Raw genomic sequence first — 15,680 nt, 5'->3', positions numbered from 1 at the left:
CCCACAATCCCCTGCGGGAGGACGTCGGGTGGACTGTACATCGATCCTACAGTATGTGAGAAGCAGAGGGATGGAGCGAGGTGAGCACAGAGTTGGGGAGAGCAAACTGGCTCTGGGACACTGAGGGAGACCGGAATAAACAGGGGAGGGCTTGGAAGGATTAAGAACCCATTTCTATTATTCAGACCAGGACCCCTCCACAAAAATAAGTCTGGGAGATGACTTCATTTCGCCTCACTGTTAAGGGGTCGGTCATGAGCATTCCAAGCACAATGTCTGCCACGTATTAGTAGCTTGTGTTCAAGTAGGAGCTGTCCCTGCTTCAATATCCCCCTCTTTCACATCTCTTAATGCTAAGGACAATCTGGCTAATCTTCTTGATTAAACAGCATGTTCATATTACAACAGGCAATCAAGTTAATGTGCTTAATCCTCTGTGATGTTATTTAACTAGCTGACAGGTGTATTAGCATAAACAAGCGTCAGTGTAGTCTGCACTCCGAGCCAATAGAAAACCCTAGAACGGCTCTCATCATCACTACGTGTTTAGCACCCAAATGAGGCAGCAGTCAGTCCAACACAAAGACGGCAGATGGGAGAGGACCAACGCCCCGTCTCATTGAAGGAGTGGAGCGGAGAGAAAGAAGGAAGAGAAAGAGGAGTAGGCTAGGTGACACTTTCTGCTGCTCTGACAGACATGTTGTTGGTCCTATGGGCAGGTCAAAAGGAAGTAGCGGAAACCAATAAAAACAGGAGACGGCCATCTGGACACCTGGTCCGTTTGACCTGTGGCCACCAGCCACCGCCCCTACACCACCACAGACCTTCAATTTGTATCAATGGAGACAACCCTGCGTGTCGACTACTCCGCTGTGTCAAAATAAAACCCCTCAACAATGGGCACACATGGCAACAGACAGACAGGCACTTGTTTATTCTAAAGGCTCAAAGCAAGCAAATCTAAGAAATACACCAGCAGTGGACATTCTAGAGTGGTGGGAGTGTTATTTACTTAACACATCATAGTACTGTCACTGTTGGAACACACACCTACATGCACACACTGGCTATAAAATGGCTGATTAGTCACCTATGCCTAAGAGAGGGATATGGCACCACAGCTGAGAAAAGAGACTGCATAGAATCATTGATCTTCATTTTAATGTATTCTCTCGACCTAAATATGCCAACTACAAGCACATAAAAAATAAAACAGCTCTTTAGAGATGATCTTTTCTTTCAGAACATGTGAGCCTAAAAATGGCACAGAATTGTTATAATAAACATATACAAATCCTGACAATACTGTATGATCACAGCTATCGTTCACCAGGATGAAACATATGGACCTGACAAAGAAGCACGTACATTACAGTGCTCTGGTGGGTCTCCTTTCTCTCCCTCACGCCACAGAATCTCACCCTGCTGAACGAGTACAATAATGCAGATGGTCGTCATGGCAACTATCAGTGCACTACGGAATATGCTCCTGGTTGCGCGAGGGCGTCTCACTCTTTCTTTCCATCTCTCTCCAGCTCTAGCCCTTTCGCACAGCCTCTCAAGACCTCTGTCTTTCTTCCACTGGTGGACTATAATTACTGCTGGATCCCACCACTGACACCATTATGACAGTAAATCTCTACAAGGCACATGGCTGGAAAATGTTGTTCATCAAACATGTCTGTTCAGAGGTTTCTCAAGCAGTACAGCCGCTAACGATGACATTCTTTATAACTGAATAGCGTTGGATCCTTACTAGGACGGACACTTAATGTCCCCCCCTAGAACAGAAGAGACACACACATGAACACACATCTATACTAGAGTGCGCTGTTAACCCCTCCTGGAGAGAGATGTAGACAGTGGCCATTAAATAGGTCAGACTGGCTGCAGGGGGCTGGAGACTGACGGGGGTTAGAGGTGGGGGGTAATTTCAGCAACAGGAATTTTAACAGGAGAGCAGGGGAGGTGGATGGATTTATGACTAACAGGTTATCCCTGTTTGAATGACCCCTGTTGCATTCATCTGCCAAGGAAAACACAGTTACAGTGGTCCCGAGAACACACTGCAGACTGGAACTAGCTTGTTCTGGGAAGTTTAGGCCAAGCTTGGGTCACTGCAAGAAACCTCAGAAATGGCAATATAGTGCATTGACAGAACCCATCCTCATGAGCTGCCCAACATTGTGCTAACTAGTGACTGGCCATGTCTGTAGTAAAGGGAGTTGGACAGCGGAGGGTCACAACAGCTAAATTAACTATGTTCTGTTGGTCTGCCATGACGCCCCCCTTTTCATCACTAGTTAATCCAAACAATAACAGCAGTAGCATCTCCTCAGCTCAGATGTTAAGGTCATTCCACTGTGGGATACAAGACCCATGGGGACCCCTCGTAAACATCCCAAAGTACCTTGGTCCCCGCCTCCTCCATCTCCCAGCAAGCTCTACTCTAACCAAGCATGGTTCCCGTAAGAGACACCGTTAATTATTTGTTTGTGTTTACGGCCAAAAAAAACCATCAGTTAGGTTGAGGAAACCTCATGCCTTCTCTCTCAGCAGCTGTAATGTGCAACGGTCTCAAAACAGGAGAGGCGATAGCAATTGGCTAAGTGGTTTTTGAGTGACGGCATATTAACCAATGACTGATTTGATATCATAGCTGGCAGAGGTGGTCAGGCTTCAACCCCAACATTTGAATGGCAAAGCCCCTGGAAAGTAGACCCCTCCTTCCAAGGCCAGTAGTGACAAAGCCTTTTGAAACAGCATGTGAAAAAAAGCTTACGTTGCACTGAAATAGAACACCCCACCACACAGCAGTGCATTTAATAGCTACAGAACGCTGACTGACGCTACGAACCCTTAATCTAATAATTTTATTATCATTCCTAAGGCACTGACACATTGTTTCCAACTCCTCTGGAGTAGGTTCCCAATGCTTAGCAATCATTACTGTTCTTCTACAAATCACAACTATCTTGTAACGCAACTGAAAAAAAAAGAAGAAGAATTGTATTGAAAATGAAATGCCATCATAGGTAGCAGTTTGAGTGGCGGGTCATCTTAACAACACATACTGAACTTGTTGGCAGGTCACCCATTGTTTGGATTACAATTTTGGTGGAGAGTCGGAGTTGATATTTTATTTTTAAGACAGACAGACGCAGACAGAGAGAGACAGACTTATAGGGGAGGTAAGATCACAATGCCCGTAAGCGCTATGCTCCGAAAGTACATGTCCGAAAATAAGTCAGCAAGCTGGTTTGAGTTAGTGGAGCTGCACAGAGTGGAGTGGCTTCAGAGGTTCTGGGGGAGGGTGGTGGTGGTGGAAGAGAGACAAGGCTGGGAGATGAATGAGATGGGTCTATCTGTATGGAGATCCAGGAATAGATACCCTCAACATATGTTGGAGACAGTATTAAAAGCAATTGTGGCGACAGTAACTTGAGCAATTAAACAATTAAATGCTGCACTTCCTGTGCCAGCAAGAGTTAACAAACCACCTATCATTTGTTTACAGTCATGTGTTACAGTTAAACTGTGTACTCAATATCGCACAAATGAACTGAAATTACATAAAATCTCAGTTCAATACAATATTCTTCCTTCTCTAGAGACACTATCCGAATTTTTTATTTTTTCTCTCTCTCTCTGAACACCATTTATGCTGTGATCTCCCTCCATTTATGTCTCCACATCTCCAACTAAATATCCCTTAATCGAGACGGATGACACCTCAGCCATGCCTCTGATCCATCTCTCATCGTGACACACACTCCACACAGAGGCATTCCAATGGATCAAATGTAATGAGCTGACAGAGGCGATAATGACGGAGGTCAAATATATGTTTATTACAGACAGATGCGATGCCTCCTCATCATCCACACCCTCCTGTCTCTCACTGATACCTTGCTCTGGTGAGGGGAGGAACGAGGCCTACGAACTACAGAACACAGTGAGCGGTTATTAGTCAAACGTGCTGTCAATCATTGAGTATTACTATGGATCGTCTAATGGAGTCAGGTGGGGAGAGAGAGAAAGAAGAGCTTTGAATGAGCTGCGATGGACAATGAGACAGCGATTGTCCTCATTCAATAACTCTCCTCTTCTTCCCTGTATTCTCACCTCCTCCTTCTCTGTCCATTTCTTGTCCATCACTTCCTCCAGTGTGGCCTGTCTCAATGCGAGGCAGCTCTGAGGTGTGCCCATGGGACAAACAGCAGATATCCAACAACAATCTCCGGAGTAACGAGGAGGCATGACCGACTCCTGCTGCCATAGCATCGCCTCCACAACCCTGTTCCCGGTGCCGCCGCAAACACTTTTGTCGCGAACACCTCACCCCTGTGCGGACACACGTCTTCCTCATTGACGCGGTGCAATCCATGATAGGTAAGAGTGTTGTACCCCCACAATGAGCGCAAAAGCAGCCCTTGCTAAAATGGGTCTGTATAGTTCCAGTAGTCTGATGTAAAATGAGCTGGGCTGCTTTGTCCTGGTTCTTTTTTCCTACATTGGAGCTGGGACGGGACGGTGGAGGGGGGAGGCGAGGCCTGCGCTGGCGGTTTGGTTGTTCTGTAAGGCTTCAGAGAATACCACAGGCTGAGACTTCAACAGAAATCATAAGGAGTCTGAAAGGGTTGGAGTCCAAACACCACAGAGCAAGGGAAGAAAGGAGGGAGAGGCCAGCCAGAAACCACCAAACTCATTCAGCGACCTCAGCATTGCTCTCTGCCTTTCTTTATGAAAAGGTGCTGTTAAAGTTGGGAGAAACGTCACACACACACGCGCTCTCTCACTCAGACAGATCAGGTCCTGACAGACCGAAGGGGTCAGGGTTACCAGAACAGTGCATATCCAGGTCAGTATTCTTTGCACAGTGAAAGCTCCAATTCTGGAATGGGAGGACCCCCCCCTCCCTCCCTCCCTCCCTCCCTCCCTCCCCTCCAAAAATGGTCCCACAAGCATACACATACATTCACAGAGAAAGACAGACAGAAAAAGGGCAGGGAGCCACAGATAGGAGAGAGGGAACCACTAACCAGACAGCGAAAGAGAGAGAGGGCTGGCTTGTGAAGAGGAGGACCAGAGCACAGATGGTAATGCTTATGGGAAGTGTCAACCCAGGCTGTGCAGGGGGAGGGTAGTTACTCTGTTGTTGAGTCACGGGGACGGTAAAACGAGGGGCCCAGGGTCATCACCCCTTTGACCTTGCCTCCCCGAGAGCCGTCTGCAGCGGACAAGGGGGTGTCGGAGTCAGGGTGGGTCATGTGTCACTTCTTTTAAGAGATGGTCAATCTGTCATCCCTGCATGTCTGGTAGGGTCAGTGAATGGCCTTGTCATGTTTATGCAACAAGATACCATACCTGCTGTTTGTTAGCTTTACCAAGACATCTATATCCAGCCACAACAGCTGCACTTACAGTAAGCACTGGGTGTCATCTGATGGAGTTTGCGTATGTGTATAAGTTAACACACAACACATAAGTACGGCAACTATAAATGTTGTTGCAACAAGCCTAGAGACAACTCTTGAAAACAAGTATAAAATTAGTAGGAACAGACACAGAATTCAAACAAAAATATGTTGTTTCTCTGCCCCCCATTGTGGGGATAACAAAGGGAGTAATTAGGAAACATGAAACTCAAAGTGAAAAGTTTAAGACATTTTAGTGGCAATTCAAGCATGCATTCCATTAACTGTGGTTTGAAAAACAAAAGCAACCAACTAAAGCATGTCTGTCTCTTTGACATGTGAAAAGAAAGGGGAATGCCCACAAACTATTAAGAATAGATGCTCCCTGAGTTTTAATGTAGCAGTATTCTGACCACAGCAGGTTTTTGTCCGGCTTTCACAATGTGAGAATAGTGGGAATATTTATAGATGGGACAAGTGATTACAAAGTGAGTCCTTCCACGGTTTGTTTCTTGACAAGCAGATGTGAAGACTGAGTTCACCGGGCAGCTTTTGGAGATTCCAGCCAGTACATCAAATCTTGGCCTATTATGTGGAGCTGGAGAGAGTTGAGAGACTTATAAGAGAATCACACTCTGGGCTGTGGGGAAGCTGTTTCAGACGAGAGTGTCATTTGGAGCCTTTATGTCTTTATGACAAACACAGCTTCCTAAGAAAATGTTTAAATGGATGAGGGAATAAAACAGACAGGAATATCAGCTAATGGTCAAAGCCCGTTCTCCTTTAAGCTTCCATTGGGCAACAGTTAGGAGACATCATCCTCTCCAGAATGATACAAGACGGAAGTATTCCAGTTGTGCTACTGCATCCTTTCTTCTCTCTCTTTCTAAAGTAACTGTCCAGCGTTTCCAGATTTCTATGAACTATGACCTATAATAATTCATTACAATGAGTGAAATAGTTTTCCTTCCTAAATGTTTTAACTAAGTTTGTTAAAAAGCAGCTTTCTGTGTTGGAAGGGTGTGGGTGTACCCCAACAACAGAGCGGTGTGGGCGTATACTGGTCATCAAAAATATTAATGCGAGTAGACTGCCGATTGGCCAGCTAATCCTCCTCTATGGAGGAAATAGTGAGCATTTTTGAAACTGTCTGTTTGAGATTTGAGGTGGGGTTTTTCTAATGTTTAGAAATTCAATTGATTGGACATGATTTGGAAAGGCCCTGCCAAGCCGCACTGCTTCTTGACACACTGCTCTCTTAACCTGGAAGCCAGCCGCACCAACGTGCCGGGGGAAACACTACAACTGGCGACCAAAGTCAGCGTGCATGCGCCCGACCCATCACAGGAGTCGCTAGAGCGCGATGGGAGAAGGACATCCTGGCCGGCCAAATCCTCCCCGAACAAGGACGACGCTGAGCCAATTGTGCGCCACCTCATGGGTCTCCCAGTCGCGGCCGGCTGCGACACAGCCCAGGATCGAACCTGCGTCTGTAGTAACTGTGATGCAGTGCCTTAGACCGCAGCGTCACTCGCGAGGCTCCGAATGCACTGTAAGTTAACAGAATATTAACTTTTAAAAGTCCGATTTTCACTGGACAATTACTTTAAGACATGTAGACTGTATGAATCCCTGAAAAATGATAGCGGAGTTGATCAGTGAACTCTGGAGTTTGACTGGAGATCTGCTCTTGGGTATACAACATTTCTCAAACCGTCTGTCTGCTGGGACGAGCTGTCATTCGTTACATGGGAGAACACCGCAATATGGTTTACCCCCGCCCCCCCGGGCAGGACTTCAAAGTGTTCAGAGCTCATATACTTCCATCATCCTTAGGCCAGAAAAAAGACAGTGAAATCTGGCATGAGAGCTACAGTAGTTGTCTGGGCAAGAGGAGCCACGCTCCTCAAAAGCTAACGAAGAACTATGTGCTGTTTCAAGGTCCCTTGCTTGAGTTTAGCTGGAGTTCAACTCCTTCCAGGGGTTTAAGGAGAGGTTCTGTGAGGTAAACGTTGCCAGAAAACTGATTGCAGCTTGAAGACAACATAGTCCTGTCATGTAAAAACACTACTCTTGGAGTGGGTGAGACAATTCTCCTCAGGATCCACTAAAAAGTGATACTTCCCCTAGCTTTTTAACCAACCAATGTGTTTACTGAGAGAGCACCGTGAAAAGGGTTACTTGTTTTCCAAGGAAGTGTCATTCTAGGATTAAAATCGTTCCTCAGGTTAGAACAGCATGGAGACGTCTTCCTGATGGATTGGCACATTCCTCCATGCTCCACTCTAACCAACACATTTCAAGGTGACAAATCCGGTCTGTCATCTTTGCTCTCTCCTAGCTTCAAGGTCTGGCAACGACATGTGAGAAATCTGTTTAATACTCCCAAGATAACATATTTAGTGTATATTCTCTGCAATAGCACTACCTCAATAACCTGCCCAGGGACTGCGGTTGAAAATTAGCCGGCTGGCTAAAACCGGCACTTTTACTGAAACGTTGATTAATGTGCACTGTCCCTGTAAAAAATAAACTCAAACTCATTATGGCTGAAGAGCTGAACAATCACAAAAAAGGAGATCTGAATGTCAGATGTTGCATTTCTATTTACATGGTGAGATATTTAGAGACAGAGAATTGGGTTAAGAACCACTTTCTGGCATGCAACAACAACTTACATAAGCCCACCGAACAGTGAATACACTGGTGCAGAGCACAAAGAGTTGAACCAGTCACATCGCAGGCACGACTACAAAAACCACTGCTAACAATGCTACATCCTTGTTCTCTCCTGGCTATTCCTCATTGGATGGAGATGCTAACTCTGCCCACCAGCTGTCAAGCCCAGAGAGAACCTCCCCATCGCCCCAGAACGCCAAAGGACACACCTTCCATTAAAGCTTATGCTTACAGTTCCCTTTGGTCTCCCCCTGGAGCACTCAAAGGAAGCCAATGAGAGGAAAGGAGGAGTGTGTAGGTTAGCGGATGGGGGCAATACGAGGGGAATTAATAAGATGGTGTAAGTGCATCATGGGCGTAGAAAATCCCTCCAGGGACAGATGTGACATTTCTCTGCGGCAGCACTTTCCAGGAAGAGAAGGGGCTTTACAATACCCTCCTCTACAGGGGGATGGGCTGTCACTATGATGGATTCATAAATCCTGCTAACCAGATTACAGAGTAAGAAAATATGTTTGTGAGCGAGCGGTCTGCACAGCACCCACAGGCCGGCCGAGTAGCGGGTCACGTGTGCAATCGTGCGTGTGTGAGAGTAGGATATTCCTTATTTGTGACTTCTATAGTCAAGACATAGTTGAGAGATGGATTAAAAAGCCAGTGTCTCTGAATAAATATGTCAGCATAGGTACATGTAGCCCAGCACATATTTTATCATATGTCGTGCATCTCTTCAATATAGCTGGAAGAGCGTGGGTTGAATCCATAATACACTCTAGGAGTAAGAGGAGTCTTGTCTTGATCATTCATTAACAGGAACTGGTGGGGTTGAATAGATTTCACAATTAGAACCTGCCATCTGCACTGGGCTACAGGATCAAATTAGCCACGAGACATGCTGAATGCCAAACCCAATGTCTTGAATCCTAAGAAACAACACTATGACAAAAACAAAGCACTTCATAAAAGCAGACGTGATGCTACTGTACCGCAAAAGCAACTCCACTTGTTTGATCTAGCATTGCTCATTCACAACGGCAGATCCCCAAAAAATGGCGGTGGTGGCCAGCAAATCTATCACAATCCCATCTACACACACCTCCGCTGTCACACGCTGACCCTTCATCTCCAAGAGGCCTGGGATGTGAGCCGCGGTAACACACGCCCCACATTCCATTACTGAGCCATTACTCGTGAGGTGGCTACGAGGTGAAGTCTCCCGCATTGGATCATCCATCAGGCTAGTTGACTGTGAGGGTCACCGCCATATTGTGTACTGGACTGTGCAACGCCATAATGGCCTCCGTAAATACAGTAGAAACACGCTCACTAGCATACATGCTACAGTACGAGAGCAGCGCTAACAAGCGAGTAGTCACTAGCGCCTGCTCGGTGATAGATGGCAAGTGCAGACGATTAGTCCAATGCTATTGTTGCGGTTATTATCCAATTAGCTGGCATGCTTAGTTGGGTTAACGTACAAGAGCAACTTTCACCAGCACAAGACATTCAGCGGGAATAGCTCTGGTAGGTCATATTACAAAAACAATAACAGGTCATATTGAACAGCCCTGGCTGGTACAATGAGAGTCATCATTTATGGGGTATTGCAGGGCTATGTAAACCGAACACAACAATAACAATAAGAAATGGATGCTGTGACAATGACATAGACGCTCTCTTAAATAGCAATAATGTTTACAGGAAACAAAGATGAAGAAAAATAATGGAAAACGGGGCAAACCTATTGTCATTTATGATTGGGCATAAATAGCACACTGTATGACTTCAATAGGACTTTAGAGGCCTGTTTCTATGGTTTTCTATCTCCAATAGGGTCCCTGGGAATGCAAGAGTAAAAAGTGTCAAGTTTAAATACCAGAATATCTACTGTGCATTTTGCAGATTTAGTTTCTACAGTGAGAAGACTAATTGAAGACTACGAAACCCTCATCGACCAAAGCAATAAGGTGAAAAATGGAAAACAGGCAATACTCCACAACACTCTGAAATACAGTGTTAGACTGCTGAAAAAGATGACAGATGACATTGTGATAAGACCCCAGTTGGGTATGACATCCACAGTGGCAAAATGACCAACACTAGCTAGGTTTCCATCCAATAGGTGACAGATTTGCATGCAAATATTCTAAACTCTGCATAAAAACAATATGCACATTTTCCCACCAGAGATGTTTCCATCAAATGGACTTGTTGCAGATAAAACGCTGTGCGTGATGACGTAGCGCACAGAAAAATAACTTTTGCAGTTAAATTCCCATGTACCCAATAGAAAATACAAGTTAAATGGGTTTTTATTGCATTTTATACTCTACTGATGTGTTTCCTAAAATGTGTTATATAGCGAATGTTCCCACTCTGGTTTTGGCACGTGTGCTCTAGCCATCAGCTTGCAGATACAGTGCGGGTATAGCCTACAGGATGAGATTATTATGGACCAAAGAGCTTGATTCGTTTTATTTGTCAAACGGCAGCCAATCATCGATGATCATGTCACCAGAATAAGACTCTGGATATTTATTGGAAAGAAGCATCAAGCTCACCACCTTTCACCACCCTGTCAAGTTCATCATAACTTAACTCATCTGTAGCCTAATAAACTGCCGAGTCGTAGTGGGAGGACCACAACATATCATCGTGAGAATCGAAGTTTACTTCGATATGATGGTTATTACATAAAAATATATTTAATCCTCCATTTCTCACATAATTAACTTTACCGACACAAACAGATCCCAGTTTGTCTAGCGTATTTTGTTTTGCCGACATTTGGAAAGTTTACTGACAAATTTATTTTCACGACATGTACTTTACTTGCATAAAAAAGGTTGGACGTAAACCTGCTTACTGTCTGCATTTTGTTCTGTCTGAGCATTAGACTTTAATAAAGAGCCCATTTCTTTCTTATTAAACCTCCTTTGGGACAGTCTTCTTTACATTTGACCGTGGCCATCTGGTCAGTCCATTGCTGCCAGTAGTATGTGTCACTGTTGATACATCTGAGAAAGAGTGACAGCTGCCCATGTCCCTGAGGGTGCCACTGACTTCCTTCCTCCGCGTGGGTTCTTCTTATGTAAGCTGTTTCCTTGACGACCGAAAGGTGCCTCAGAGTGTGTCCCGAGTTGCCATGACCGCCCACACCGGTTCTCATTGGCTTGGCTATAGGATTTCCCAGGGGAATACACCTGTGGGTTGAGGTGGTGGCTTCTCTGAATGTCTATTGACTACAGTATATTATCTTGCAAAGACCCAGACACAAGTATGTTTTCTATAAAACACACACGTACACACAGTCAGAGAAATATACATACATAAGACATGCAACAAACATGCAATTATAACATATTCAAATAAAAATCACAGCATCTCCTCACACACTGCCCTCCAGAGTAAGAGAGAGATAGAACGAGAAGAGAAAAGCAGACTTATTGGAAGGGTTCTCACCATTTAACTAAATCCTTCCCTCAGTAAAGCTTGAGAAAATAAAACCCAAATTTCTTCCGTTCTGCATGAATTGTTGACAAACAACCCTGGGAGAGGAGGATAATCAACTTTCCATTCAAACCAATCCTCAGCTCTGAGCAGCGTCTTTCCTCTGCTCTCAAACTGAAGCCTAATTCTGTGTCCCTTCACAGATGACGTGTGACGTGGACACAGAGGGAGTGAATGAGAGAGAGGGAGAGGAGTAGAGCATGTTTAATGGCAGTCACCTGACAGGGGAGGCGAGTGAGGAAGTGAGGCAGTAGCATCCCTCCAATCACGTCATACCCCCCAGCCGGTGATGGAGGGAAAGGTGGGGGGGTAGAAAGGAACTCGTCCTCTAAACATTCCTTTATTTCCAGAGCCTGCTGTCATTAGTGTGGTGGTTAGTGTGGTGGTGGTAAAAGAGTATGTGTTTGTATAGGGCATGGGTAAATGAGGGAGAGAGAGAATCAACAAGTATACAGAGCCTTCTGAAAGTATTTATTCCACGTTGTGTTACAGCCCGAATTCAAAATGGATTAAATCGTTTCCCCCCCTCACCCATCTACACACAATACCCTATAAGTGAAAACATGTTTAGAAATTTTTGCAAATGTATTGAAAATGAAATACAGAAATCTAATTTACATAAGTATATACACCCAAGTCAAAACACAGAATCACCTTTGCAGCGATTACAGCTAAGTCTCTAAGAGCTTTGCACACTTGGATTGTATAATATTTGCACATTATTCTTTTCAATTCTTCAAGCTCTGTCAAGTTGTTTGTTGATCATTGCTAGACAGCCATTTTCAAGACGATTTCAAGTCAAAACTGTAACTCATGCCACTCAGGAACATTTAATGTCGTCTTGGTAAGCAGCTCCAGTGTATATTTGGCCTTGTGCTTTAGGTTATTGCCCTGCTGAAAAGTGAATGTCTCTGAGTCTGTTGGAAAGCTGACAACCAGATTTTCCTCTAGGATTTTGCCTGGGCTTAGTTCTATTCTGTTTCTTTTTATCATAAAAGAAACTCCCAAGTCCTTGCCGATGACAAGCATGCCCATAACATGATGCAGCCTCCACCATGCTTGAAAATATGAAGAGTGGTACTCAGTGACGTGTTGTGTTTGCACCAAACATAACGTTTAGTATTGAGAACATAAAGTTAATTTATTTTCCAATTTTTTAGCAGTTTTACTTTAGCGCCTTACTTCAAACAGGGCTCCTGAACTTAGAGTTGCCATAACAAATGGGTTGAATACTTAGACTCAAGACATTTCAGTTTTACATGTTTTATTAATTAGTGAACATTTCTAAAAACATAATTCCACTTTGACATTATTGGGTATTGTGTGTAGGCTAGTGACAGTCTCAACGTAATACATGTTTTATTCAGGCTGTAACAACAAAATGTGGAAAAGGGCATATGAATACTTTGAAGGAAGTGGATGTCTAAATCCAGCAAAAGAAGTTTGCGTTGAACTTTGTTGTCACAGTAACAATGTGGAAGGCAGAAGGAAAGGGGGAGGTGTAAAACAGGGGGGGGGGGGGGGGGTGTGTAAAGGACAACAATTAGAGAGTAAACAATGCTGAACGCTATAGCCAAAGGCAGGCACAGGAAGGAAGGTGGGAAGAGAGAGCCGGGCAAAGATAGTTAACTAGAAAGTGTAATGTGGTTATTTAAGGAACATGACGGCCCTCTTAGTCTCTCTCATCATTCACTTTCCTCAAGCACTTAATCAGTCCCATAGCAATAGGTTATCTTTAGGGATTATTCCTAATAGACCACCACTGAGTAGAGAACATTCAAATCAAAATCCCAATACCATTTTTCCTTAGGTGGATGGCAACATGAAAATGGGAACAGCAGCATAGCTACATGGGGAGGCTCGCCCCACCTAAATTAGACTAAGGGGAAACACTGCCACGCTCTGGGCACCCAGGCCTGTGTTGAGTGTGGTCTGGCAGCTCCCAGGGGAGGAGAATGGCTAGGCTACACGGCGACACCATAGTGACCGACTGCCACCAACAGCGGGAGCACTCAAGCGGTCTGCGCCACACGCCTATTGACTGGCTGCCAGGCTCATAATTGAATCTCCAGCCCTGATTCCGCTCAGACACTGTTGGATTAGCGAACCGGCCGCTCCACTAATGGTGTCCGGGTGAGTAGTTCTCCCTGTCTCCTCATCTCTCTCCACCCACTATCTCTGAATCTCACACTCTCTACAGGTCTTTCTTTGTGCTCTCATTTCTCTCTCTTGAGCTCTTTTAGATACATCCTCTGTGCATCCATCCTTCTTCTCTAGCTTGAAGTAATCAAACATTAAGTAAAAAGGAGCTTCAGCTTTGTTTTCACCGATTCCAGTCATGTCAGGTGAGTGGTTATAAGATACCTCATGGAAGGGAGGTAAGAAGAATGATTTTTTTTAAATAGTCAAAACAATGTTGTTCTATCTCGGTTCTTTCTCCTCTATCTGTGTGTGTCTCTGTGTCAAAACAGAACCACAGACAAAGCCTTTAATTCAAGCAATGGGGTCAACTTCAGGGGCTAAGAGGTCAAAAGCCAATATTCAGTCCCTGGCAGGAGGCATCTTTCCCATTGATTGCCATCATTAGCGTGTCTTTGCACGCCATATAGCCAACCCTTTCGTTTCCAGGGTGAAAAATGCAGGAATAATGCCTCGAAAACATTTCAGTGTGAGACGGATAGGAAATCCAATTGGCTATCAGGATCCATCCATCTCAGCTGCCTGCTGGTGTCCAGTGAGAGCTGCTCCACTTAAAACCTCATCAGTAATCACTGTTTAATTCCCTCCCTAACAGGCCTGACCCAGGACAAAGACATTAAGAGATGATATTATCTTAAGTCCACCAGCGCATATTGGACACGCATGAGAGAATAAAGCTAGATTTGATATGGACGCATGGGAGGTAGTTTGAGATAATACGATTTGAGAATATGACTAGGCTATTTTATGTTTGTCAAACACAGATGGATACAGAAAGCCGTAGACAGATAAACAGACCTTGAAAACAAGGCAAAATGAAACTCCTAACAATGGCTACGACACAACTGCTCCATCTACAATGCATCCAATACAAAGTGGTGCTCGGCCCTAATATAGGCTAAACTGAAGACAATGATCCTAACAAGACCATTTCAAAACATTCCAAACGTCAAACAATCCCTATAGATATAGGATAGTATATGTACAACAAAACGACTTGAACAAATAAATACCAGATGAAATGAATGATATCTGTGACTGAGCTCTCAGGTCACATACTGTATGTTTATTAAATAATCAAACATACATTACTCGGCAGAGAAAGCCTTCCATGCCATAACAATCCTTAAACAGTTCATATCAGTTATGTATGACGCAGGCAGCAACCATTTCACGCACACTCCCACGAGTGGGAAAAGGTTACATGCAACACACAATATCACACAATTGTATTTTATTTAATGTTTATTTAAATAGGCAAATCAGTTAAGAACAAATTCTTATTTACAATGACGGCCTACCCCGGCCAAACCCTAACCCGGTCGATGCTGGCCCAATTGGACTCCAAATCACGGCCGGTTGTGATACACCCTGGAATCGAAACCAGGGTCTGTAGTGACGCCTCTAGCACTGAGATGCAGTGCCTTAGACAGCTGCGCCACTCGGGAGCCCCCATGACGTTTACAAAACATCATTGAAAACAAGTCATTGTAAAGAGGGAGAGTGTTTATGGGGGAAAGCCCAACAGAAACAACAGTTTGGAGTGGAACAATGCGTCTTGATAAGGGGTCAGGAAAAAATGTAGATGTTGGGTGCCTGCCAATACCTGGTGGATTCAGAGGAAGTGGAACAGGGGGAGAGAAGAGAGAGCTAGAGAGAGAGAATGTTGAAATTAAAGACATACATACTGTATATTAATATTCAGATCTGTGTCCTGCTCCACTTCCTCCAAATACACGTCACACCCTTCTTTGACATTCTCACACATGTTTGGTGGACAATTAAGAGTGCTTCCCACCACCGCAACATTCCCACCACATAATGATTCACCGGCTGTCTCGCCCTCTCTGAGGATGGATGGAAGAGGCAAAAGGG

Source organism: Salvelinus namaycush, chromosome 41 (genome assembly GCF_016432855.1).
Source record: "Salvelinus namaycush isolate Seneca chromosome 41, SaNama_1.0, whole genome shotgun sequence".
Taxonomy (NCBI): domain Eukaryota; kingdom Metazoa; phylum Chordata; class Actinopteri; order Salmoniformes; family Salmonidae; genus Salvelinus; species Salvelinus namaycush.
This window is presented reverse-complemented; position numbering follows the sequence as displayed.